The sequence below is a fragment of the Acomys minous genome (assembly GCF_964271855.1).
Source record: "Acomys minous genome assembly, chromosome: 3".
In the NCBI taxonomy this organism is placed as follows: domain Eukaryota; kingdom Metazoa; phylum Chordata; class Mammalia; order Rodentia; family Muridae; genus Acomys; species Acomys minous.
In genome coordinates this window covers 86,402,735-86,430,561 of record NC_140485.1, presented here as the reverse complement: position 1 = coordinate 86,430,561, position 27,827 = coordinate 86,402,735, and positions in this window count along the sequence as shown.

Genomic DNA, 27,827 nt, shown 5'->3' with positions numbered 1-27,827 from the left:
GGAAGGCAGCACAGACCATGCACCAAGCTGAAATTAGATCGTGGAGAACAGGGTGGGCAGAAGAAACACTGTGATTTAGTATCAAATGCTAGGCTGTGACAAAGGACGGCTGGGAAATCAGACACCTTGGCCACATTCTTTTCAAGCCAAGAGATCTGAAGGGGAAGAGAAAAATGAACAAAGAAAAAAATATTTGAAATTTTAGCCTGTTAAAGAGATATTAGTGGGCAGGTGTTGCTGCTGGTAACAATCTGCTTGTCAATGGCTATGTCTTCAGGAGAGTCATCACCACCAACAGTGTGAATATTAGGCAGTCAATAGCGAATATGACTGTAAATGTTTCACTTGTGTGAAGAACAGTCATTGCATAGTCACGGTCTTTACCTTGCCTGAAATGTGCAATTATGTCACATTTTCAAACTTGGGAAAATGATTCTACATTAATAACTTCCAATGTAAAGTAAAAACACCAGCCATCTGTATATTATCAAAATGTTATGTAAAGGCAGTAGTGCCATTTACTGCACAGAATCAATTTGGCACAGCAATAAAATGCACACATACACTAGTATAAGCTTTGAAAAGCAGGCTATTTATTCTTTTCTATAGAACTGTTCATTTAAATTCTGCTGCCATTGTTGTGCAGTAAATTTTGTTGTCATACATACCTATAGCTAAAGTGCTTTTTATTTGATGTAATCCTACTGCATCATTAAAATATCAGTATTTTTTATGTTTTGCAAATATTTGTGGATACTATTAAGCGGCACAAAGATAGTGCAGTAACAAACGCCTGTTTTATGGCCACTGTCAGACTATATATTGTATAACGCCTGAATATTATCAGCAACTTTGACTTAAATGATCACAGCCACAAGTCCATGAAGCACAAGACACATATACAACCTTCCTTAGTCCATGTCCTGAAATGGTAAAAATTCAAGCTATCTATTCAAGTAGAAAATGTGGTATTTTTTTCTAGAGGAATTAAAAACTTAGAAAGGGAGAAAAGCAAAGGAATGAAGGTAGGAGCTGGCATTGTGGAAAATTCTAGACCTGAAAGAAGCACTGTTTGTCTACAAAGAGAAAGCAGGTGAGTCAGGAAATGAGAAAGTTTGAAAAGCTGCTTTGTTGTTGACCACAGCACCTTATCATTAATAAACAATAATTGGTTCGTGATGTTACAGATTTTTCTTTCTTCTTACAATTCTCCTCAAGGCAAGTCAGAGATGCTGATGTTTCACAGAGACAAAGTACTGGCAGCATATTGTTCATTGCAAATATAGAGCAAATCATCTCTAAGTTTGTTCAGGAATGTAGCCAACTAATGGAGGTGCAACAAGGAACAGCTAGGGGCTCTGCTCCGAACTGGAAGGATTATGTTATGTAACTGAGCCGGACTAGTGTAGGGGTACTGTGACAGAAGATTTAATTTACTGCCAAATATTTCTTTCTTCTAACAAATTTGTTACCACTTTTGTAAATTGTAAAAGACAACCTCTCCACACCACATATGCATTGGCTTTCTTTTGGTAGAGCTTTGTTGGTAGAGGAAAGAATCATTTTCCTTGATTAAAAATGACAATATTATCACAAGAGGATGTCAGGACAAATGTGTAATCAATGTGGTATAATAATTGGCTCACTGTTGTTTCCTTCTTCACTGAAGTCCTGGTCAGAGATCTGCCCCATTCTATGTTGCTTTTATTTTTAATTTTTTTAAAATTAATTTATTCAGATTACAACTCAATTGTTTTCCCAACACCTGTATCCTCCCATTCCTCTCTCTCTCTCTCCCACCCCCTCCCTATTCCCCTCCCCTAGGTCCATGATCCAGGGGGATCTCCTCCCCCACTTTATGGTCACAGGCTATCAAGTCTCATGTTGGTAGCCTGCCTAAAGGAAAAGTGAGAAAGGGGAAACGATGAACATCCTCCAGAGAATGGGTTTTCCCTTTTCAGTGCACTTGAGTTTTGGTTGGAGAGCAATTCCAATTACTAATCATGAGAGATATTTCAAAACTTCCTATGATCTGCTCTCTATACTGCTCTGTAATGCTGTGTTTTTGGTTTTCATTATGCTTATTTTTTACAAAATTCAGGGGCCTTTTGTAATTCTCTCCTTTGACAGAGTTTGTCACATTCATCAGATGATTGTTTTAAATTAGTGACCCTGTCAAGAGTTTCTAAAAACAAATGCCAACTCAGAAATTTAATTTTGACTCTATTATGAGACATTATACTGGTATTGAATTTATGGCAACGTTATAAGCTGTCTTGACAATAACTACAAATTAATACAAAGTTGCAAATTGCTTTAAAAATATTTTTTCCTCCTATGGAATAAATTGTGTGTGGGGGGGGAGATTTACTGTGGGAAGCATAGATTTGGATCTATTCCTAATAACATGGTTTTAGATATTATTTCATATCAGAATAGGATGAAATGAAAGAATGATTCTTTTTTTAAATTAATTTATTCATATTACATCTCAATTGTTAGCCCATCCCATGTATCCTCCCATTCCTCCCTTCCTCCCACTTCCCCCCTACTCCTCTCCCCTCCCCTATGTCTGTGTCTGAGGGGGACCTCCTCCCCCTGTACATGCTCATAGGGTATCAAGTCTCTCCTTGGTGACCTATTATCTTTCCTCTGAGTGTCACCAGGCATCTCCATCCAAGGGACATGTTCAAATATGGGGCACCAGAGTTTGTGTGAAAGTTAGATCTCCTTCTCCACTCACCAGTGGAGAATGTCCTGTCCATCGGCTAGTCTGGGTAGGGGTTCGAGGTTTACTGCCTATTTTTTCCTTGGCTGTTGCCATAGTTTGCGGAGAACCCCAGGGCCCAGACTCGCCTGTAGTTTTCCAGGACCCACTGGATCCTTCTATTTCCTCTTTCTCCCAGGCTTCTCACACCTAAAGTCTCAATAGGATGTCCTCCCCTCTTACCCACTTTCCTGGTAGGTACAGTTTTTCATGGGGACGTACATCTTGGACTAGTGTCTCGATATAAGTGAGTATATACCATTTAGCTGTTTTTGCTTCTGTGTGAACTCACTCATTATGACAATTTCTAGTTCAATCCATTTGTCCACAAATTTTGGAAATTTCTTGTTTTTAATAGCTGAGTAGTATTCCATAGTGTAAATGTACCACAGTTTCTTTATCCATTCTTCTATTGAGGGACACGTAGGTTGTTTCCAAGTTCTGGCTATTATGAATAAGGCAGCTATGAACATGGTTGAGCATATATCCCTGTTGTGTGGTAGTGCATCCTCTGGGTATATTCCAAGGAGTGGAATAGCTGGGTCTTGAGGAAGCCCTATTCCCATTTTTCTGAGAAAGCACCAGATAGCTTTCCAAAGTGGTTGTACTAGTTTGCATTCCCACCAGCAATGCAGGGGTGTTCCTCTTGAAAGAATGATTCTTATTTGTATAAATGAACAGAATTGAGATCTTTCTAAAGAGTTAAAACTGATGTATAATATGACTAATTATGAATTATTTAAATTAAAGATATTGAAGATATCTTCAATAAACTAGGCTGCAGATAAAATTACAATTTGAGGAAATACAAAATAAAATCAATTAGTTTCCTTTTTTTATTTTAATTTTATTAAAAAGATTTAGTAGGATACAGTTTGCAAATGGGTCCAGTAGGTAACAATGAAGATGTATTGTTGTGATTTCTGAAACTTCTTTTTAAAAACATGTTTTTAAATCTACTTGGGAATCTAAAGAGAATAATGAAAGCAATTTCTAATTGTAGTTAGTTTCGAATTAATCTGAATGGTACTTTAAAATTTAATTTGTGTTATTTTGTATTTATGATATTAAAGTAGGAGTGACTAAAGGAGTACCAATTTAAAAAGATTTAGATTCCTTTCCTGAGTTCTGTATCTTGTTATATACAGTATTAGCAGTGAGGATAAAGGGAGTTTTCTATAAGATTATATTTAAGTAGTGGCTTATAAAATGGATTTTTAAAATTATCTTTTTAGGTTACCTAGCAAGTTTCAAGTCCTAAAGTTAGAGTTTTTCTTAATTAAAAAAAAAATAAAATGAGTTTTTGAGGCTTTATTTGACCCATTTTCCTATAGACATATGAATTATATGGATAATTCCCTCAAAGTCATGAAGGAGGTTTGGATGTTTTACATATTATAAATAATTAGAATTAGGTTACAGAGACCCCACTCAACAAAAAACAAATGTTATGCAATTGAACAATTCCTTTTAAAACTTTGAGTTTTGAGAAATGTAAATGGAGCAATTTTAAAAATAATATTAATATTTTTCTTCAACATAATTCTAGTGATTTTAATCTTTGCATTTGGGTTTTAAAATTGAGGAACATTATAAAGCATGGACAAGTTGGTTTGTATGTGTAAATTTGGACATAGATATAAGTATGGGTTTATAGGTGAACATATCAAAAATTTAAAGGTATTATAGATAGAGACACTTTGTGAAGAGAGGAAAGAGTATTATATCTGTTTTTGCCTGTCTGAAGAGACAGAATTCTCTGTGTGTTGTTCTGCTTTGCTTTTTACAATCAGTGATAAAAATAAATCTTCTATGTGGGATTATGTGTTATTCCTGTAACTTTCATACTTTCTTTTGTTAATTTTTAAAATGTTAACCATAAACTTTATATTAAAAGAATACAAATGTAGAATATGGAATTCAGTATCTCTGCTACTTCACTTTTTAGGGCCATATAAAAGAGCAGTTTATGTATACCCAATTAGTCTGGTTTTTATTCCTTTTTATTATTTTATTTTATTTTATTTTTAAGATTTATTTATTATGTGTAGAGTGTTCCACCTGCATGTACCCCTGTATGTCAGAAGAGGGCACCAGATCTCATTATAGATGGTTGTGACGCACCATGTGGTTGCTGGGAATTGAACTCAAGACCTCTGGAAGAACAGGCAGTGCTTTTACCCCCTGAGCCATCTCTCCAGACCCCTTTTTTATTTTTACATTTATTTTATGTGTGGTGAAGAGAGTCATAGGGGACACAGCCAGGGTACAAGTGTGGAGGCCAGAGGCATCCTGGAGGCATTCCTTCTCTTTTCAGCATGTGCTTTCCAGGGTGGAAGTCAGGTTGTCAGGCTTGCTGGTCAGAACTTTTACCCGTTGAGCTATCTCACTGGTCTGAGATCTTGAAAATGTTTTTCTTGTCAGTAGCATTTGTGTACTTTTAACAAAGTTTCATGTCTGAGATCTTCATGCTCAGAACTTCTCTTAAGAAATCTGCATAATTTCTGATGAGTTTCTTCAGTGGGAGGTGCTCCTGAGCTGGTGGTGATCTCAGTAGCTGCCTCTCACTTGTTATTTGGGAGCTCATTGTCAAAAGGAAGCTTAAAGCCAAGAATAAACCCACAGATGCTGCCTGTGTTTTGTTGTCTTAAGGATATAAGATTTTATCAATAAACATAGTTTCATTTAGAATTTTTGTTTGTTTGGCTTCTCATTATGATCTGGCTTCATATCCAATATAACATATCTGCAACAAGCATCAAAGTTTCTTCAGGTTCTAAACACCTATTTCAATGTAATTAAATGGTCTTTTTTTCTTCCTTGAATTCCTCAATTCATGTTAATACTTTGAATGTTTGGAAAGATTATTACTTAACCTTTCCATACACTAAATTATGATTTTTATTAAAAAAAACCACTGCCAACTTTTAAAGATAACATTTACCTATGTATATATTAGGAATATAAATATTGATTTAGTTCCAAGATATAGTTTTGTTGGCAGAATTGATGCAGTTGTAGCTTGTGTTTAAAAGATTGCAAAATGACTAGTCATTTTAGAGAATTAAAGAAATTTTAGCTAAGACGGTAGACTGGTTGAATGTTTTAGTTTTCAAAGTGTTGTACTGGACTGAAGCATATTCAAAGACATGAGCAATGGGAGATTTTAATATTAAATATTTGCTGAAAAAATTTAAACCAAGATTATTATCTAATTTTAATTTTTCCTTAAAACAGAAAAATTGGTTGAAGAATTTTATCTTATGTAGTAAACTTGGCAAAACTGATATTAGACATTATGGCAGAGAATGTATTTTAAGTTTTATTCATGTAACTTTCAAAATAAATATATAAGCATATTTGTCTCTTTGTTCAATTGTTTATTATTGTTATTATGTAATGCTTTTTTGAAAATAATAAGCAGACCAAATTTTAGTTCAGATTCATTTTGTTATGCATTCTTAGTGAAAATTATTATCTTTCTGCCTTATTCATACCTATGTTCTTTATACAATTGATAGATATTATGAAAGACCAAAAATCTTTTTCCTAAAAATGAAAACTGGAGGTCATTTACATTTACTTCACCTTGATTTTTATTTTCATGATTGTTTATTTCTAATCTTGAAGTATTAAATCTTTGATTATTGGAAATGCTGGGAAAACATTACTTGTGGTGATAAGATTGTGCTTTTTGAACTTAGAGTTTAGTAAGCCATTTAATTTGTGTGCCATTTAAATCAAACATTGTGCAAGCTAAAATTTAAAGTAAATTAATTGTTTGATTTCTAAAAAGAGTCATATTGTTGGTGTGGTATTTTCAGCATTGTCTAAATTTTAAATAAAAATCAGGTATATTTTCTATATTTCCCAAGATAGATACCTGATTAAAATTGGATGTGTAATTTTCATTTTATTTTAGACTTATAGACTACTAGAATTATGGGCAGAAAGAAATAAGATCTTGAAAAATTACTTGTTTAATGTTTGTCCTGTTGTTTAAAGATTGATTTTAAATCTACAGAAGAAGTTGTATGGCTCTGTAGTTTTATAATAGGCTTTTCCATTAACTAATGGGGACATCAGAATAAATTGGAAATATATTATTCATTGGTTAAATGAAAGATTACTTTATGCTGCTTTCTGTAATCTACTGATACTTGGAAGTAAAGAACTGTGTTGTTGCTCTTAATCCCTCAGCATGAAATCAGATGAATAATTATAAATATGAGCTGGATGTAAACAAAGGCAAGTCTAAGTTAAAATAATCACCTAACTTCCTTAGTTTGAGGAAGACAGCATACAAGGAAGGAAGATATCTTGGAGAAAATAGCATCTAAAATTTGAAGGGTTTGTAGAAGAGGGAAGCTGTGCTGATGGTCTCACAGGCAGAGGAAGACTAAATACACATAAGGATAGAAAAAGAAGAGAAGTAATTTGAATATGATATGGGAGCAAATAGATAGAGGAGCAAAGGACATGAAGCTGGGGAAAGAGCATAAAACAAACTGCCTCTTACACCATAATAAAGACCCCATTTTGTTTTTGTTTTTTAATTGAAAGACCAAGATTTCTAATATTTTAATCACGAAGCATAAGAAACATAAATTGCTTCATTAGATTAATGCAGTGGGACAAAACTGGAGTCTGAGGGCAGTTTTTAATATTTTAATATTTCCAGTGAGATAGAAGTGTAAGTACAACAGAAGACAAGAGAGGCTTGAAAACCACTATTTAAGCCAGTGGTTAAAATTGTGCTTAGGAGTCTCTTTTGAAAAGGCAAGAAACACATACTCTGATTTACTTTAATCTTGATGGTTTAAATTGTATATAAAATCGTAGGATATTTTCAGGAGAGGATACTAGATTTCTTTTTACTCAACATTTACATTATGTCATAAAGCTGTCATTTGTCTTTTTTCATTGCTATGATTGATAGCCTTTGCATAACTGCATTATGATTTATTTAACTTAATTCTATTGATTAGGCTTGGGCTTCGTTGTTTTTGTGTTACTATAATGGTACATAAATGTACTTGTTGGTGCTCCAGTCATGGGTTATAAACATGTTCAACATTAGAAGAATTAGATGCTTGATATAGTTATTTTCAATGCTGAAGCACATGTTCCTCACTCAAAAACAAGAAAGACTTTAAAATCAGATTTCAGCAAATCTAGTAGACATATATTGGTGTTACTTTGCATTTTGCAGATGATGCTGTGGAATGCTTACTGGCCTTTTAGGTATCTTCTTTTTGCTGTGCCCATTAACAAATCACATGGCCTGACACTTTCTTCTTGTTTCTGGGAATCTGTTTATTCTAGCTCCAAACCTGTTTCAAACACCTTCTTCTGATCTACAATGCCATTCATTGTATTATTTGTGATTTATCCATGAGGAACAGAAGTTCTAAGTATCAATGTGATCAATTTCCTTTGTCTTTTCTTCTGACACTAATGCTTTTTGTACCTTACTTGAAAATATTCTTTGCCATTCCAGGCAAAGAATATCTGATCTTAGCACAGACCTATAGTCTTAAAATCAGGCTTCAATTTTTTTTACATATTGCAAAGAACATAAATGCCTTAGTTTAAAAAATTATTTATCTTTGTGCTATTGCCATTAATCTACCTCTACATTTGTATGGATCCTATGATGCATTATTACATTTGCTTTAAAGAATGAAACCATGAAAACTGGCTTGTGTCTCACCAGCCCTTTGTGTTTCTTTGAGCATTGCAGCCCATTAATCATTTTATTCTGCCAGTGAAAACTTAATATTTCTTTTATCAAAACATTCTGACCAGGAATTCTCTATAATTTTTCTAGATACTTTTTTATTTTGCCTCACTGTTAGGCAACTATTTTCAGTCATCAGAGTCTGGGTTGGTGCCCACTTTTCTATTTGCAGTGGAGAAGTTCCTATTGAAGCATCAGGCTTCTGTCTTACCATGACTTCTCAAAAAAAATACCCCCACCATTGCCACTTCCCCAGCTGTGGCTCTGTTTGTGTTTTTCTTGCACAGTTATGGAGTTTATTGAATTAACAGATAAGGTATTGTGTGATTATAGTTATCGCCCTCCACCATCCCTTCCTAATCTGAGCAGATATTATCTTTGTAGCCAAGACTGGTTCCTTAGTGTACAGTTATATGTTATCATGTCCAATTTTCAATTCTGTTCTATATTTTTAATTGTACTTTTCAGTTCTTATAAATTGCATTTTATGTTTTCTCAAAGATTCCAGTATTCTGACAAAACACTCTCTTTTTCTTTTTTCTTTATTTCAGGTAGCTGCAATGTACTTTAATTGATAGTATTCAAGATAGTAGTGTTCTTTAAGCCTCTCCTCTGTGTGTTTTTTCTTAGAAATACTAAAAATAATTATTTTAATGACTATGTACTATAAATTTCATATTTATATTGCTTCTGCATTGTTTGCTTTTTCTTTTTGTTTTAGTCATTGGGTTGTGCTTCATCTCATACTTTTTATTTATTTATTTTGGACAGAATCTCTGTATAGAGCTCTGGCTGGCCTATGAGTTCTAGGATTCAGTCATATACACCATACCTAATAAATCATAAAGATTGTGGGTGGTGTTATTTTCCTGAATATAAGAACTCATTTTCTTCTGACAAAATGACGATGCAAGTAAAGATCACATTGATTTGTTTGAGTCCTGACTGTTTACAGTTGGCCATTATTCTTATGGTACCATTTTTTTTTCTCAAAAAATACCAAGACCCTTATTTGGAGAGCCCTGAATGCCAAATTTTGTCTTTCAAATATGGTAAGAATAATATACTTTCAATTACTCCATAAATCTGCTTTACTTTTTAGTTACTAGATATTTTGTTCTTCCTTTGTTCCTCTCTCCCTTCCCTTTTATCTCTCTCTCTTTCTCTTTGCACTGATGCTTTTTTTTTTAAATCTTGGCTTGTGATTTGAAAAGATGTCTTGAGGAGGAAAACTGCTGTGAACATAAAGATCATCACTTTAAAGCCTGGCTGTATTGATCACTACTAGTTATTTTTGATTGATTTTTTGGCTGTTTTCTAAGTGTTACAATTGTATCAGCTAGAGACTTAGTATCATATATTGGATGTGTTTGTTGTTTTGAAGCACCAACCTAAGTGAAAATGTTCATTACATTACTATATAGGAGAAAACTCAAGATTGACATTCATGTTGCAGCCAGGAATTAAAAGTCACAATAATATTAAAGTTCCCAGCGAATATTATAGTAAATGAATTTCCCAAAGAAAATTTAAAGTTTGGAAAAGCAACATAAGAGCTAATACAAAAATATTGTTTCTGAATACTGTAAGAAAAGTGACCATATCTCTGAGAGAAAATCTAGGTAATTATTACATTATTCATAATAAGGTAGGTGTTTCAGAAGGTTTACAGTGCCAGCTAGGCATGAAAAATCAAGTTAAAAACTGTTCACTGCATCACATGGAAAAATCTATATTTGACTTTGGAAAGAGATACTTTAGAAGTATTATACAGTAAAAGGTTAAAACAAGTGAAAGCACTGAATGCACTTTATGAATAAGGAAGAAAGGACAAATCTTAAGCAATTAAAAATTGGTTGTAAGAGAAATTAAATCAGAGTAAGAAGAAGTGCTTAAGAGAGGACTGGGCCTGCTCAGGGTACAGTATTTATCTACTGGGTGAAGAACTAAGATGAAGTGTTTTATGAAGTGGAGGGGTGTAAAGTTGAGATAAGGAATATCAATGAATAGAGATCTCTAAGGAATTATGAGGAAAAATGAAGGAACTAAAAAAGATGATCCTTCTAGTAATCTAAGATGTGAGTGACAAAGGGTGAACATTTTTAGACGGATTAGTGGTGCAGGAAGTGGAGGATGTTTTTGGTTTTGTTTCCTTAGGAAGAGTGATGGATAATGCTTAGATGGAAAGGGGATGACTATGTCCATCTTATTGGTTAACTTAGGGCTATTTAAAATCAAAATCATGCTTCTCAGTCAACATTCTTAGCATAGAGGAGAAAGGGGTTCATGAGCTCTAACTCCTAACTGAGGAAGTATTGACAATTAATGGCTTCTGGGGGAGAAGAGTCAGTTTTCTTGTTTGGTTTCTGTTTTGTTTCGTTTCAAGGTTATGTGTGGCTCCTTTTAGGTCAATCTTTCTTCAGTGGATAGTATAAAGACAGCACAAATTGGAGTTGATGGCTTGTTTTTGCTTTTTAAAAATGTACTTATTTATTTTAATTTATGTGTGTGAGTGTGTTGTCTGCATCTATATATGCACACTGTATGTGTGCCTGGTGCCTGCAGAGGTCAGAAAAGCTCATCAGAGGCACAGGAACTAGAGTTAAGAATGTCAGTGAACCATCATGTTAGTTCCCTGAATCAACCTGGGTCCTCTGTAAAAGCAACACATGCCCCTAAACACTGAGTCATCTCTTTGGCCTCCTGGTGAGATAATAATGACAACAATAATAAATACATGAAGTAGGTGGATAAGGAAGTGGGGGTGGATCTGGGAGGAGTTCTAGGGAATAGTTTAGAATGGGTATGAGCAAAATACATTGTATAAGACTCTTAAAGAACAATAAAATTATTATAAAAGGTCATAGCATTATCAAATCTAATTTTTATTTTTACTATACTTCAAATGTATGAAAACATCAATTAGTAAAAACATACCTTCTGAAAGTCTAAATGAAGAAAAGAGAGAAATTGTAATATGTTTCTGTATTTGCATCAAGTCCCTGAAAAATATATTGAATTGTTACTTTCTTCCCCCTTTCATCATCCATCTCTCCTTTGTTTTCCATTTTCTAAAAGTGATATACATTAATGCTATAAATTTTAAAACTTTTGTTATTAATGTATTTATTGATAAACATATAAGATTGATGTTGCTTCAACTTTTTATAATCTTACAAATTTAATCACAATCTTTTATTTGTTATGTAATCATATTAATTCATCTAAATCACCAGTTTTAGCTACTGTATAGTATATATCATTGCTTGAATACAGGTAAGGACATTAGTCTTCAAGGGCAATTGCGTTACTTCTACTTTTTTGCTGTTATAAGCAGTATTTCATTGTTTCTACCATGTAGGATGCATATGTTATCAACATTTTTAAAAGTTTCTAAGTTCCTCTCTCCCCACATCCTCGCCAGCATATGGTGTCACTTGAATTTTTGATCTTAGCCATTCTGATGGGTGTAAGATGGAATCTCAGGGTTGTTTTGATTTGCGTTTCCCTGATGACTAAGGAGGTTGAGCATTTCTTTAAGTGTTTCTCAGCCATTTGATATTCCTCTGTTGAGAATTCTCTGTTTAATTCCAAGCCCCATTTCTCAATTGGTTTATTTGGTTTGGTGGTGTTTAATTTCTTGAGTTCTTTATATATTTTGGCTATTAGACCTTTGTCAGATGTAGGGTTGGTGAAGATCTTTTCCCAGTCTGTAGGCTGTCACTTTGTTCTCTTGACAGTTTGGGCCCAGGGCTCCCTCTCAAACTAGGGCACCAGCCAAGGACAATACAGGCGGTAAACTTTAAACCCCTACCCAGATCTAGTCAATGGGCAGAACATTCTCCACTGTTGAATGGAGAGTGGGGTATGACTTTCACACGTACTCTGGTGCCTCATAATTGACCATGTCCCCTGGAGGGGGAGACCTGGTGGCACTCAGAGGAAGGATAGCAGGTTACCAAGAAGAGACTTGATACGCTATGAGCATATACAGGGGGAGGAAATCCCCCACAGGAACAGTCATAGGGGAGGGGAATAAGAGGAAAATGGGAGGGAGGGAAGAATGGGAGGATACAAGGGATGGGATAACCATTGAAATGTAACAGGAATAAATTAATAACAAATTTTTTAAAAAGTTGCTAAGTTGCTTGCTAAGAAACTGGGAATTTATAATGGAGTCAAAGTATATTTGTATGGTGTGTTTCTCTGTGTATGTTTGTGTTGGGAGAGGAAGAAGGGAGAGAGAGACAGAGACAGAGATAGAGTTTTTATTCATTACAATGTCTGGAAGGGCAAAATTGGATGTTTAATGCATAGCTGAGTTTTTATTGGTAAAGTGACAGAGAATGTGTGCTGATAAGTTTAAAAAATAGCAAAGGAAAGAAATATGAGTTAATTGAATAGAAAACTGAGTAGAAATAAGGATCAAGGGATTGGAAATTTTGTTATATATAAAAGGAAACAGAAGAAAGTAGGAAAGAATGTTGAATGGTGATGTTAAAGACTTGAGTGTCTGTCAGTTGCCCTAAGCACTAAGTACACATCTGTATGTCAGAAATAGAGAGGAATTGAATAGGCTAGAACAGTAAAAGAACAGGAAGGATAGATATTAAATATATTATGAACAATAAGCATTAAATTTATTCAGGACAATAGTGGACTCCACCTCCAGATTATGGCATACATTTTAAGTGTCTTTTTCTGCCAGATAGCAGATGGGATGCAGACCCTGAAAGCTCAGTACAGCAGCACGTGATCTTTGTGTAAAGAAGTTGAGAGTCTGCTTTGGCAGTGTCTTTATTTTGGCAGAGAGAAGGCTTTAGAATAAGAAATGCTTAAAATTAAGACAAAGGTGTGAAAGATGTGGTGGCTATCACATATGTTCAGTCTGAGGACTGGTCAGGGCTGAGTTGGAGCAGATGGCAAGAAGGAAGGGACTACAAATAAAAATTCATGTCACATTTTGCTTTGTAATTTTCATGCTTTATGATCAGCAAGGACTTGTTGCTCAGTTGGCATCTCCATAACACATTTCTCTGCTTATGAAGTAGTCCCTCCCAGAAGCTGTTGATGATGTTCTATGGAGAATATATGTGAGATACTTGGGAAGATATGTGAGCAACTTCAGGGATATAGGACTTTCTGATTTGCCTCTTTCCACTGGAAATCCACACATAGACCTGTAGTGATGATAACTCTCCAAAGGCACACAGTGCTTGGTTTGAAAATTTAATTAACTAGAAAGTTCCATAAACTGAGCAGCCCAAGTGTTAAACTGGTTGATTAAAAGCAATACAGGAAATTTATGTGTCTTTGCCAGTGCTCTATTGCTGTGAAGAGACATCATGAGCATGGCAGCTCTTTTTGTCTGTTTGTTTGTTTGAGAGATAGGGTTTCTCTGTGTATCCTTGGCTTTTGTGGAACTCACTCTGTAGACCAGAATTGAACTCAGAGATCTGCTTGCCTCTGCCTTCTGAATGCTGGGATTAAAGGCATGTACCACACTGCTTGGGCAACCAAGACAACTCTTATAAAAGAAAACATTTAATTAGGGCTGGTTTACAGTTTTAGTGGTTTAGTTCATTATCATTATAATGGGTAGCATGACTGAAAGGAGGCTATCACAGTGATTGAGACCTAGCTGAGAATTCTACATCTGGGTCTGCAGGCAGCAGGGAGAGAGAGAGAGAGAGAGAGAGAGAGAGAGAGAGAGAGAGAGAGAGAGAGAGAGAGAGAGAGAGAGGGGCGGGGGGTGGAGAGGGTGAGGGAGGGAGGGAGGAAGGGAGGGACTGGGACTGGCTTGGGCATTGAAAACCTGAAGTCCACTCCCAGTGAGGCACATCCTCCCACAAGGCTACACCTACTCCAACAAGGCTGTACCCTTTATTCCTTCTCAAGTAATGCTACTCCATGATAATTAACCATTCTAAGCCCATGGGGACCTTTTATTTTATTTTTATTTTTGCAAATTCTTTTACTAATGAACTATTTTACATATTTTACATCTCAACATCAGCTTTTCCTCCAGTCTACCCTCCAAGTCCCTCACTCTCACCTTCCCTCTCCCTCATCTACTCTTCCTTCCCTTCTTCTCAAAAAAGGAGAGGCCTCTCCTGTGGATATCAGCTGGCCTTGGCATATCAAGTTGCAGTAAGCCTAGATGCATATTCTTCTATTGAGGCTAGATAGGACATCCCAGTTAGGGGAAAGGGATCCAAAGGCAGGCAGTGTAATCAGAGACAGCCCCTACTCCTGCTTTTGCAGTCCCACATGAAGATCTAGCTGTGCAATTGTTACATATGTGCAGAGAGTCTAGGTCTGTCCCATGCATCCAGGCTCTCTAGTTGACAGTTCAGGCTCCGTAAGGCCCTACTGGCTCAGGTTTTCTTGTGGTATCCTTGACTCCTTTCTTCCACAGGATTCCCCAAGATCTGCTTAATGTTTGGATCTGGGTCTCTGCATATGTTTCCATCAATTGCTGGGAGAAGCCTTTCAGATGACAGTTATTCTAGGCTCTTATCTACAAGTCTGGCAGAATATCATGTATAGTGTCAGAGGTGGGCCTGGGTCTCAAGGTAGGCTTATCATTAGTTGGCCATTCCCTCAAATTGTGCTCCATCTTTTATTCCTGTATATCTTGTAGTCTCAACAAATTGTGGGTCCAAGATTTTTGGCTGGGTTGGTGTCCAAATCTTTCCTTTAGAAAACTTGCCTAGCTACAGAAAATGGCCTCTTTAGGCTCCATATTGCCCATTGCTAGGAGTCTTAGCTAGGGTTATCCTCACAGATTCCTGGAAGTTTCCATTGTCCTAGGTTTCTATCTTGTCTAGCTTCCACGTCCCAAATCAAGTTGTTTCTTCAAATATTCCTTGTCCAACCTCATTTCTCCTGGTCTGATTCACACCCCCACTTCTTTCCTCACTTAGTCCCTCCCACCATCCACCCAAAGCATCTTGAAGGATATTTTCTTCTCCCTTCACTGATAAACTTGCTTGAAAGGGCAATATGAACTAATGCAAGACAGGTTGAAATACATAAATGCAGGTTTATTTGGAGCAGAGCTTGGATACCATAGGGAGAGGGAGGAGAGAGGAGAAAAAGAAGACAGATGTAGAAACAGAGAGGAAAGAGAAGAGGAAGTGATATGCACAAAGAAAGAGAGAAAGGAGAGAAGAGAGCAAAGGGAGCCAAAATGTCTGAATTACAAGTGGGGAGGAGAAGCCCTGCCCCTTGCCTGGGGAGTTCAAGGTAGAGGGCAGAGTAAGCCAGTGATGCCCTTCAGCAGGTATGGACCAAGGGATGCTGGCAGAACCTGGAAGCCAGGTCTGATTTGATCCAAATAGCACTTTAGTTATTTTTCCAGTCAGAAGTCCAATATTCACCTTTTTTCTTAGTAAAGCACAACTGTGTTTTAAGCTGTGTCTCTCAGGTCTTTGAGCTTTAAACTTGCTTAAATATAGACCAATGATGGCATCATTTCTTCATGCTTGGAAGTAAAACATCATAAGGATGATATAAGTCCCCCAATTTGAGACTCTGGACATGTAAAATTGATTGTTTTCAATTTCTCATTGGTGGCTTGGCTAGATTCCAAACTCTGTAATTAGGTGGATGTTAAGTTTCAAACTCTGGGCAAATAGCTGAGGTGCCTATTTAACATATCAAAGCAGACCTGGCCTCCAGGTTCTCCCAGTATCCTTCAGTTTCTACCTTTTACAGGATATGGCTTACATACTCCTCCCCCTATTCTGAACTCTCCAGCCCAGGAAGTTAGGATGCTCTTTCCTATATATTGCAAACATTTTATTTTATTTTGATTGATTAATTTATTTATTCACTTTGTATCCAGGTCATAGCTCCCTCCCTCCTATCCTTCCATTCACATCCTCCCTATTCCATCCTTCTATCTTATTCTGCAGAAAAGGGGAGTCCTCCTACCCGCCTACTCAAGCTTATCAAGTCTCATAAGGCCTGAGTTCTTCCTCTTTCCCTGTGGCCAGGCAAGGCATTTCTGTCAGGAGGAAGTGATCAAAAATGAGGTGACAGAATCTATTTGAGAGATAGGTCCTGCTCCCCTTACTAGTGGACCCACAGGAAGCCTGAGCAGGCCATTGGCTACATCTATGTAGAAGACCTAAGTCCAGTCCATGCAGGATCTTTTGTTGGTGCTTCAGACTCCACAAGCCCCTCTGGGTGTTGGTTAGTTGGCTCTGTTGTCCTTCTTCTGGGGCTCTTGACACCTCTAGGTCCTTTTATCTGTCATCCAACTTTCCCCCTAGACTTCCTATGCATTGCCCAAATGTTTGGCTATTGTTCTCAGCATCTGTTTCAAACCACTGCTGGGTAAAGCCTCTCAGAGGACAACTTTTCTAGGCTCTGTTGGATTTGAGGGATGGGCAAATAAAGAATAAAGAACCACCACAGTCTCAGTATACCAAAAAGCAGTTTTATTTACTGTATATGGGACAATGAAACACCAGAGCTCCTGGCCTAGGGAAATCTCAGGGAAACTGATGGATCTGTCCTCAGAGCCCCCCACCTGCCACATGCCAGTCCATAGAAAGCCCCAGGGCTCACAGGGAAGCCCAAGTGGCTGTGAACACATTACCCAGCCACAGCTGAATGTGACCAGGCAAGAACCTAGCTACCGGCCACAGCAATCCGTGCCTGCACAATTGTATGATAAATCCTGGCTTAGCCAGTCTCTATGGTCCAGAAATGTCTCCTGCACTCTTGGAAAAGGCAGAAAACTAAACAGTGACCCCAATGCAGCTGGACTGAATAGCCACACTTGCTCTATTTAAACAGAGTCTGGGCAGGAACCTAACTACTGGTCACAGTGGTCCATACCTACACAATTAGGCAGATAAAACCTAGCCTAGCCAGGCTCCATAGCCTGGCAGAGTCTCCTACGCTCTTGGGAGAGGCTGAACAACACTGAGCGTTCATGACAGAAAACTAAACAGCAGACACAACTCAGTGGGACTGAACCAACTTAGTAGTGCAATCTGAACCAGACCAGGCAGAAGCCTACCTCTGCTGACCCAGTGGAGAGCCTAAGGTATAGAGCAAAGTCTCCTGGAGTGGAAACCAGGTCACCTGCCTGTTCCAGAGAAGAATTCCATGTTCCCCACAGGCAAGGACACTTGACCTATAATCACTCACCAACTGTGCAGTCTCAAAGACCAGTGAAGAATGCCAGAAGCTACCTCCCAACATAAGAGACAACAAGACTAAAGGCCAGCAAAGAATGAAAACAACAAAACAATTCATCATCTCCAGATCCCAGCTATCCCAAAGAAAGCAGCCCTGAGAACTCAAATACAATCAAAATACAAGAAAATGACCTCAAATCCTTAGTAATAAAGATGATAATGGAAGAAATAAATAAAATCCGTAAACAAATACAGGAGGATGCAGCCAAACAGGTTGAAGACATAAAAGATGCCTATTTAGAGGCACTGGAAGAAATTCAGGAAAATACAATCAGATGAAGGAAATCAATAAAACAATTCAAGATCTGAAATTCAATGAAATTAAGGAACAACATACTCAAATTTGTGGGACACATTGAAAGCAGTGCTAAGAGGAAAATTCATAGCATTAAGTGCCTTTATAAAGAAATTGGAAACATTTCATATAAACAACTTAATGACACACCTGGAAGCCCTAGAAAAAAGAGAATCAGAAACACCCCAGAGGAGTAGATGTCTGGAAATAATCAAAATCAAGGCTGAAATCAAGAAACTAGAAACAAAGAGAACAATTCAAAGAATCAACAAAACCAGGAGCTGGTTATTTGAGAAAACCAGCTAGATAGACAAACCATTAGCCAAATTAATTAGAAGGCAGAAGGACACTATCCAAATCAACAAAAGTAGAAATGTAGACATAGCAATAGACACTGAAGAAATACAAAGAATCATAAGATCCTACTCCAAAGGGATATATGCCACAAAATTTGAATATCTAAAGGAAATGAAAAAATTTCTGGCACTTTCTCAGAATAATGGGAATAGGGCTACCTCAAGACCCAGCTATACCAGTCCTTGGAATATACCCAGAAGGGCTCTACCACACAACAAGGACATATGCTCAACCATGTTCATGGCAGCCTTATTCATAATAGCCAGAAACAACCTAAGAATGGATAGTGAAACTGTGGTACATTTACACTATGGAATACTACTCAGCTATTAAAAACAAAGAAATCCTGAAAATTGCAGGCAAATAGATGGAACTGGAAAAGACCATCTTGAGTGAATTAACACAGACCCAGAAATATACACAGGTTATATACTCTTTTACAATTGGACACTTGCCCAACAGAGATGCCCCTGAAAGTCTTCACTAAGCTGGATTGAGATAGATACTGGGACTTACTACTGAGATGCTAGATGTGAGATTTAAGAAAAAGTAGAAAAATAGAAGCAACCAGAGGGTACTAGAAACCTACAAGAAGACCACTAAAGCTGGTAGATCTGGACCCAGGCAGGTCAGCTCAAACTACTGTACCAACCAAGCATAATGCATGCAGTAAACCTAGAACCCCTATCCAGATCTAGCCAATGGACAGCATGTTCTCCACAACTGGGTGGAGAGCAGGGACTGACTTGGACATGAAATATGGTGCCTCCTATTTGACCGCTTCCCCTTGGTAGAGAGACTTGATGACACTCAGAGGAAGAGTAAGCAGCCTACCAGGAAGAGATCTGATAGGCTATGATCTTATAGTGGGAGACAAGGTCCCCTTCTATCATAGAGCTAGGGAACAGGAAAGTGAGGGGATAACAAATGAAATTTAATCTGAATAAATTACTTAAATAAAAATTTAAAAATCATGAATTTCCTTTAGATTTCCCAATTTTGAGGTGTACAGGCTTTTGAAGTAAGACCTAATGACTCTTTGGATTTACTAAGCATCTGTTATGTCTCCCGTTTTATTTCTGATTTTGATAATTTGGGTATTGTCTCTCTGCCTTTTAGTTTGTTTGCCTAGAAGTTTGTCTACCTTATTGATTTTCTCAAAGAATGAGCTCTTTGTAACACTGATTCTTTTTATTGTTCTCTTTCTTTCTATTTTATTGATTTTGGCCCCGACTTTGATTATTTCCTCTCATTTATTCCTCTTGGGTGTGTTTTCTTCTTCTTCTTCTTCTTCTTCTTCTTCTTCTTCTTCTTCTTCTTCTTCTTCTTCTTCTTCTTCTTCTTCTTTTCTAACACTTTTAGGTAAGCTGTTGAGTGTCAATATGACAACTCTCCAATTTTTTCTTTTTGTTTTTTATTACTACATTTTATTCTTATTAATCCTGATTGTTTTCCCCTTATTTGTATCTTCCCCTTCCCACTCTCCCTCTATCTTTCACCCTAGTCCCCTCCCACAGACCTTTGACAGAAGGGGACCTCTTCTCTTACTGTATGACCACAGTGTATCAGGTCTCATCCTGATAGCTTGCTTTCTCTTCCTTTGCGTGTTGCCAGGCTTTCACACCAATGGGAAGTGATCAAATTGTGGCCAGCAGAGTTCGTGTCAGAGGTAGTTCCTGTTCTCTCCACAACCATAGAGAATGAGCTGTCCATTGGCTAGATCTAGGTTTACAATAGGAATTGCCTTTCGTTGGTACAACAGTTTATGCAGGCTCCCTGGGTTCAGATCCACTAGGCTTGATTGTGGGCCTCCTGAACCCTCTGAGTCCTCCATCCCCCCATTATTCCATACCACTCTCACCTGGAGTCCAGCAACATGTCCCAGTATCCATCCTGATCCCCTGCTGAGTAGAAATTCTCAGAGGACATCTATGTTGGGTAATATCCACTTATAAGTGAGTATATACAATGTGTGTCTTTCTGGGTCTGGGTTACCTCACTCAGGAGTAGTATTCCATTGTGTAAATGTACCACAGTTTCTTTATCCATTCTTCATTTGAAGGACATCTATGTTGTTTCTAGATTCTGGCTATTATGAATAAAGCTGCTACGAACATAATTGAGTAAATGTCTTTGTTGTATGGTGAAGCATCTTTTAGGTATGTGTCGAGGAGTAGTATAACTGGGTCTTGAGGTAGCACTATTCCCAATTTTCTGAGAAAGTACCAGATTGAGTTCCAAAATGGTTGTACACATTTATTCTCCTGCCAACAATCGATGAGTGCTCCCCTTGCTCTACATCCTCGTTAACATGAACTGTCACTTGAGTTTTTGATCTTAGCCATTCTGACAGGTGTAAGATGGAATCTGAGTTGTTTTTATTTTGTACTTCTCTGTTGCATAAGGACATTGAGCATTTCTTAAAGTGTTTTTCAGTCATTCAGTATTACTCTGCTGAGAATTCTACATTTAGCTCTGAACATTATGAAGGCATTTATTGCTATAATCTTTCCCCTTAGCACTGGTTTCATTGTGTTCCATAATTTTGAATACTTTGTTCCTGAATTTTTAATGACTTTTAGGAAGCCTTTTTTTTTTTTATCTCTTCCCTGACCCAGAGGATGTTATGTAGGGAGTTGTTCAATTTTCATAAGTATGTAGACTTTTTGTTATCTCTGTTGTTGTTGACTTCTAACTTTAATCCATGTGATCTGAAAAAGAACAGTGGGTTAATTCAATTTTCTTGTATCAGTTGCAGTTTGCTTTGTGACTGACCCCATAGTTGGTTTTGGAGCAGGTTCCAGGAAGTGCTGAGAAGAAAGTATAATCTTTTGTGTTTGGATAAAATGTTCTATAGACATATATTACATTCATTTGGCTTATGACTTCTGTTGGTTTCATTATTTCTGTATTTAGTTTCTGTTTCAATGATCACTGTTGAGAGTCAGGTGTTGAAGTCTCCCATTATTCAAGTGTGGGGATCGATGCATGATTTGAACTTTAATAATTTTTCTTTTACAAATGGGAGTGCCCTTGTATTTGATGCATAGATGTTCAAGATTGTGATGTCCTCTTGGCAGAGTTTTCCTTTGATGAAAATAGTGTCCTTCCCTATCTCTTTAATTTTGATTGAAAGTCTATTTATTAGATATTGGGATAGTACTTCACCTCGCTTCTTGTGTTCATTTGTGTGGGAAACCTTTTTCCAGCTCTGTTCTCTGAGTTAATTTCTATACTTGTTGTTAAGGTGTGTTTCTTAAGTGCAGTAAAATGTTGGATTCTGCTTACATCCATTCTGTTAGCCTGTTTCTTTTTTATTGGAGAGTTGAATCCATTGATGTTGATAGATATTAGTGACTAATGATAATTAGTTCCTTTTATTGTAGTTTTGGTGGTGATAGTGTGTTTGTGTGCTTGCCTTCTTTTGCTTTTGTGAAGTTATTCATATCCTGTATTTTCTTGGGTGTAGTTGACCATGTTGGGTTGGGGTTTTATTTCTAGTACCGTCTTTAGGGCTGGGTTGGTGCATAGGTATTGTTTAAATTTTGTCATAGAATGTCTTGTTTTCTTCTGTAGGCTTTGGACTTTATCAAACCTACTTTATTTGGGCATATTTTTATTAATAATATTTAAATTTTTACAATGTATTTATATTATTCTCCATATATAAAATAAACTATATATTGCAAGAAGAACCACAAAACCATCAGAAATTATATGTTACATTCATAGTGTTTTGGTTATTTGTATTTGGCAACCTTGAAGAAAATATTTTCCTATCTTGGTGAGTCTAAAATTCTGAATGTAAATAAATATGTATCATGGCTCATCTCTATCACTTTGAAACATCTATGTCAATCTAAAGACATCATAATCCCTAAACAACTAATCTTAATTGTGAAACTAAATTATCTAGTCTTCAACCCCATCAGAGACTTAAGAAGGAATAAAATCAATTACCTGAGTAAACAGGAAGTGCAGCTTAGCAGCTTCCAAATTGAAAAAAAAAATGACAGACAGTTTGCTGCCCGATCAGTCATCCAAAACTCTCTATAATATTGGAGCATGATCTTCAGCCTTCTGGCCCAATATATCTGACATACATATTTGTGAGTCAGGAACTATTAAGTATTTGCTTACTCTGTCTTGGCAGAGTTTGGCCATCAAATCTACCAGCATCCACCTTGCCTATTTTTAGGCAGAATTATGTCAATGGTTAAAATGAGGACATTTTGCCCAGTGGCTGATTTGCCACATTTGAAGCCATTTCCATAAGGAGATTCTTTAATGTTAATCATCTTTGAGATAGGCTAGATGTTGTCAGGAGTTAATCTGTCTTAGTGTCAAAGAATCCTTAAAACAAGGAAAGCATCTTTCAATGCCATATTCTGTATGACTCTGAGGGTTTTGAAGACCTTATCTAACTATTTTACCTGTCTATATTTTTTCTGTCTATAGAATCATATTCTTGTAATAAAAATAGATTAGTAATTGACATGACCATGATTTGATCAATTGACAAGTAACTTGTCTAACTTACTTAACCTAAACAGCCTGCAATAGCATTTTCAAGGTTTTGGAGGTAAGTCTTGTATTCTACTTGAGTTTATGGGTACAATACCTCATATTAGTGTAGAAATATATATAATGTATGTGAAAAATAACATAAAATTGAATTCTATATGAATGTATCAAAATTAAACTTATTTTGCATTAACATACAATGTATTGGGATTAGGAATATTAATTACCTGCTTGTTCTGCAGTTTAAATTCCTTACATCCTTGACCTAGAAATTATCATAATGAGTGAGTTCACCCAGAAGCAAAAAGAGACAAACGGTATATACTCACTTATATCAAAACACTAGTCCAAGGGATACGTCCCATGAAAAACCTTACTTACCAAGAAAGTGGGTCAGAGGAGAGGACATCCTATTGAGACTTTAGGCGAGAGTAGCATGGAAGAATGGGGAAATAACAGGACCCACAGGGTCCTGGAAACCTACAAGAAGAACTTTATGACAGGCAGATCTGGGTCCTGGGGTCCTCCTCAAACTAAGGCACCAGCCAAGGAGAAATAGGCAGTAAACTTCGAACCCCTACCAAGACCTAGCCGACGAACACGATATTCTCCACTGTTGAGTGGAGAGTGAGATCTGATTCTCACGTGAACTCTGGTGCCCCTTTTCTGACCATGTCCCCTGGATGGGGAGGCCTGGTGGCACTCAGAAGAAGGATAGCAAGTTACCAAGAAGAGACTCAATAATCTTAGAGCATACATAGGGGGAAGAAGTCTCCCTCAATCACAGACATAGGGGAGGGGAGAAGGGGGGAAGTGGGAGGGAGGGAGGAATGGGAGGAAACAGGGGAAGGGCTAACAATCAAGATGTAATATGAATAAATTAATTAAAAAAAAAAGAAATTCCTTACATCCTGATTGTAGCCCCTTCCCTTATCACTTCCTGATCCCTCTTCATCTCCTCTTCCTCCCTCCCCTAGTCTTCAGAAAGGGGAGCCCTCCTCCTGTAACATCTGCCCTCTACCTATCAATTTGATCTCTATCACCTGCATCCTCTTCTTCTGTGGCCTGAAAAGGCTGTCCAACCAAGGGGAAGTGATCAACATTGGTGCCCCAGAGTCCATGTCAGAAGTAGTCCTTCTTCCTCATATTGTGGGACCCACAAGGAGACTGTGCTTCCTATCTACTTCTTATGAGCAGAGTGTCTATGTCCTTGCTATGCATGGTCCTTGGTTTGTGCCTCAGTCTCTGAAACAATCCCTTCCTTGGCCTGGAGTTTTTAAATGTATATTTTATTTGTTATAATTTATTCACATTACCTCCTGATTGTTATTTCCTCCCTCTTATTTTCCCATTCCTACCCCCTCCCTCTTCTGCCTACTCCCATCCTCTAGACTCCTGGGAACAGCCTATTAAGTCTCATTAGGATAGTCTGCAACCCCTTCCACTGTGTGCCCATTAAGCTGTCTTGCTAAGGGGCAGTGACCAAATCGTGGGCATCCGAGTGCATTCCAGATGTTCAGCAGCAGTTCCCTCTTCCACTCTCCCCCACGGAGAATTGGCAGTCCATTGGCTACATCTAAATAGGGGTTCGTGGTTCTCTGCATGGATTGTCCTTGACTAGTGTTCAGTTTGTGCAGACCCACCTTTGCCTAGCTCTACAGACCTGGATGTTCTCCCTGTGGATTTATTGCTCCCTCCTGGCCCTTTCATTCCCCTACTGTTCCCTACAACTCTCAGCATTCTGCCCAAAATTCAGCTTATTGTCCCAGTTTTTATCCAAATTGATCCCCTACTGGGTGGAGTCTTTCAGAGGACATCAAAGTTGGGCTGATATCCACTTGTAAATGGGAATATACCATGCATGTCTTTCTGGGTCTAAGGCTGTTTCTCAGCCACCTTATATTACTCTGTTCAGAATTCTCTGTTTGGTTCTGTACCCCATTTTTATATTGGATTACTTGGTTTGGTGGTGTTTAATTTTTGAATTCTTTGCTTGGCTAGAGTTACACCAAGATACTTTATATTATTTGTGGGTATTATGAAGAGTGTATTTGCCCCAATTTCCTTCTCAGTCCGTTTGCCATTAGTATATAAGAGAGCAATTGACTTTTTCTGAGTTGCTTTTTTGTTTGTTTGTTGTGTGTGTGTGTGTGTGTGTGTGTGTGTGTGTGTGTGTGTGTCTTTCCCCATCTCTTTTGATTAGATTTGGATGAAAGTCTACTTTACTAGATACTAGAAAGACTACTCCAGTTTGCTTCTTGGGTCTGTTTCCTTGGAATACAGTTTTCCAACCCGTATTCTGAGGTTATGTCTATCTTTATTGCTGAGGTGTGTTTTTTGTATGAACAGAATGATGTGTCCTGTTTTTTGCTCCCATTCGGCTATCTAGTGTCTTCTTATCAGGGAGTTGATACCATTGATGATGAGATATATTAATAACCAATGGATGTTAGTTCCAAGTTTTTTGGATGTTGGTGTTGGTGGAGTATGTATATGTTTCCTTTCTTTTTGTTTTATAGATGTGGTGTTATTTACATTCTGTGTTTTTTCTGGGTTGGAGCTTTACTTCTATTATCTTCTGTAAGGTTGGATTTATGCTAGGTACTTTTTAAAGTTCGTTTTGCCATGGAAAATCTTGTTTTCTCCATCTATGATGATTGAAAGTTTTGCTGGATACAGTAGTCTGGGTTGGAATCTGTCTGCATGACTTCCATCCAGGCTATTCTTGGATTCATAGTCTTTGTTGAGAAGTCAGTTGTAATTCTTATAGGTTTACCTCCGTATGTGACTTGGGCTTTTTCTCTTGAGGCTTTTAATAATATTATTATTTTTTGGTTCTGTACATTTAATGTTTTAATTATTATCTGATTGGAGGATTTTAATTTCTGGTCTAATCTATTTGGAGTTCTATACATTTCTTCTATGCTTATGAGTATTTCTTTTTTATTTTGGGAAAGTTTTCTTCTATGATTTTGTTGAAAATGTTTTCTTTCTGGGCCATGAGTTTTGGAGTCTTCTCCTTTTTCCATTCCTATTATTCTTAGATTTGGTCTTTTTATAGTATCCTGGATTTGTTGAATATTTGTGTCAGGAGCTTTTTAGTTTCAACATTTCCTTTGACTGTTGTATCAATTACATCAAGTGTATCCTCTATACTTGAGACTCTTTCTTCCATCTCTTCAATTCTGTTGATGTTGCTTGTGTCTGCAGGTCCTCTTATCATCCTTAAGTTTTCTAACTTCAGAATTACCTCAGATTGTATTTTATTTGTTGCTTCTAATGCCCACTTTAGGTCTTGAATGGTATTATTCATTTCTTTCTCCCATTTGATTGTATTTTTCTGTAATTCTTTATAGGATTTATTCAATACCTTCATCTGTTTGAATGTATTTTCCTATGTTTCTTTGAGGGGTTTATGTTCCTCCTTCAAGGTTTTTATCATTTTCATCACCTCAGATTTAAAATCTTCTTGTACTTTGTGGGTGTTCATATCTGCAGGGCTTGCTGTTGTAGGATCACTGGTTTCTGATGGTATCATATAGCTCTGAGTTTTGTTGCTTGTTTTTTTGTGCTGGCCTTTAGCCATCTGGTTGTCTCTGGTGTTAGCTAACCTAGTGGTTCTTCCACTGGGGTTGCTGTGTGTGTATGTCTCTTGTGAGCCATGCAGGTTGGGAGCCAGCATAAATAACTCTAAACTGAAGGATTCTGTGTTTTCCAGCATATAAAATGACTTTTTAAGCCCTAAAAATCCATGCTAGAGTTGGCGGTCCACTCCACATTTACCTGCAGCTTGCTTCACCCTTGCTTTATGTGTCAGGCACATATAGTGGGGTGTGCTGCAGCTGATTGTGTGTGTTGAGTATGAAGTAGGGAGCAGCAAGCTGGCACTAGCTGTCTGCCAGCATTTAATAAAGCTCCTGGTTGTCTGTGCCCTGTCTGCAAATAGACACTTGCCTGAGTCTGCTGTACAGGTAATGCATTGGAAGATGGGTAGTCTTTTACAGCGAGTATATTCCAAACTCTATATTTTAACTGGAAAAGTTGGTGGTAGTCTTATATGCCCAGTCATCTCATATGCCAGAAAATACGCTATGACTTTTCTGAGGCCTTCTCAGGAAGGTGGACAATGGGTGTTGAGCCTGCACCCAGATGAGCTCTACCTGGTTCACTCTCTTTGATCCAGTTGGGTCAGGGAGGACAGGAGCAGGCTGAAAGAGATTCAAGATGAGAGCTGCTCAGGTGTCCCTCAGTTCTTCTTGGTATGATGGATTATGGGTATTGTGGCTGAAGCCTGACTCACCTTTGTTGGCTCACTTTCTGCAACCCAAATGGGCCAAACTGGTAAACAATGTATGGGCACAGAGAAATCCAAGTCCAAAACTGCCATGGTGTTCGATGGGCTTTATCTAGATAGCAGTTAATGTGAGTTTTCAGTCATACCCAGCTTAGCTCTGACTGTTTGCTCTCTGTGTCCCAGATGGGCCAAGACAGCAAGCAGCAGGAAAGTGAAGATAGATACAAGACCAAAGCCACTTGCTCAGGTATCCTACAGGACTCTTGGGGATATCAGTTGGTGGGGGTCACTTTTGCTTGTTAGTTGTCTATGGTGCAGATGCGCCAGGCCAGTAAACCTCACATGGGCAGAGAGATACAAACCTAAAGCCACTCAGTTTTCCCACAGACATTATCCAGATAGCAGGTGATGTGGATTGTTGCCTGCATCCAACTCAGCTTTGCCTGTTTGCTCTCTGTGTCCCAGATGGGCCGGACTGGTAAGCAGTGGGTGAGTAGAGAAGGATTCAAGCCCAAAGCTGATCATTTGGGTGTTTCACAGGTATTTTAAGGGTATCAGCTGATGCAAGTAATAGCCTGCACCCAACTCCCCTTTTCCTCTTCTCAGTGTCCCATATGGGTAAGCCGTGGGTAGAC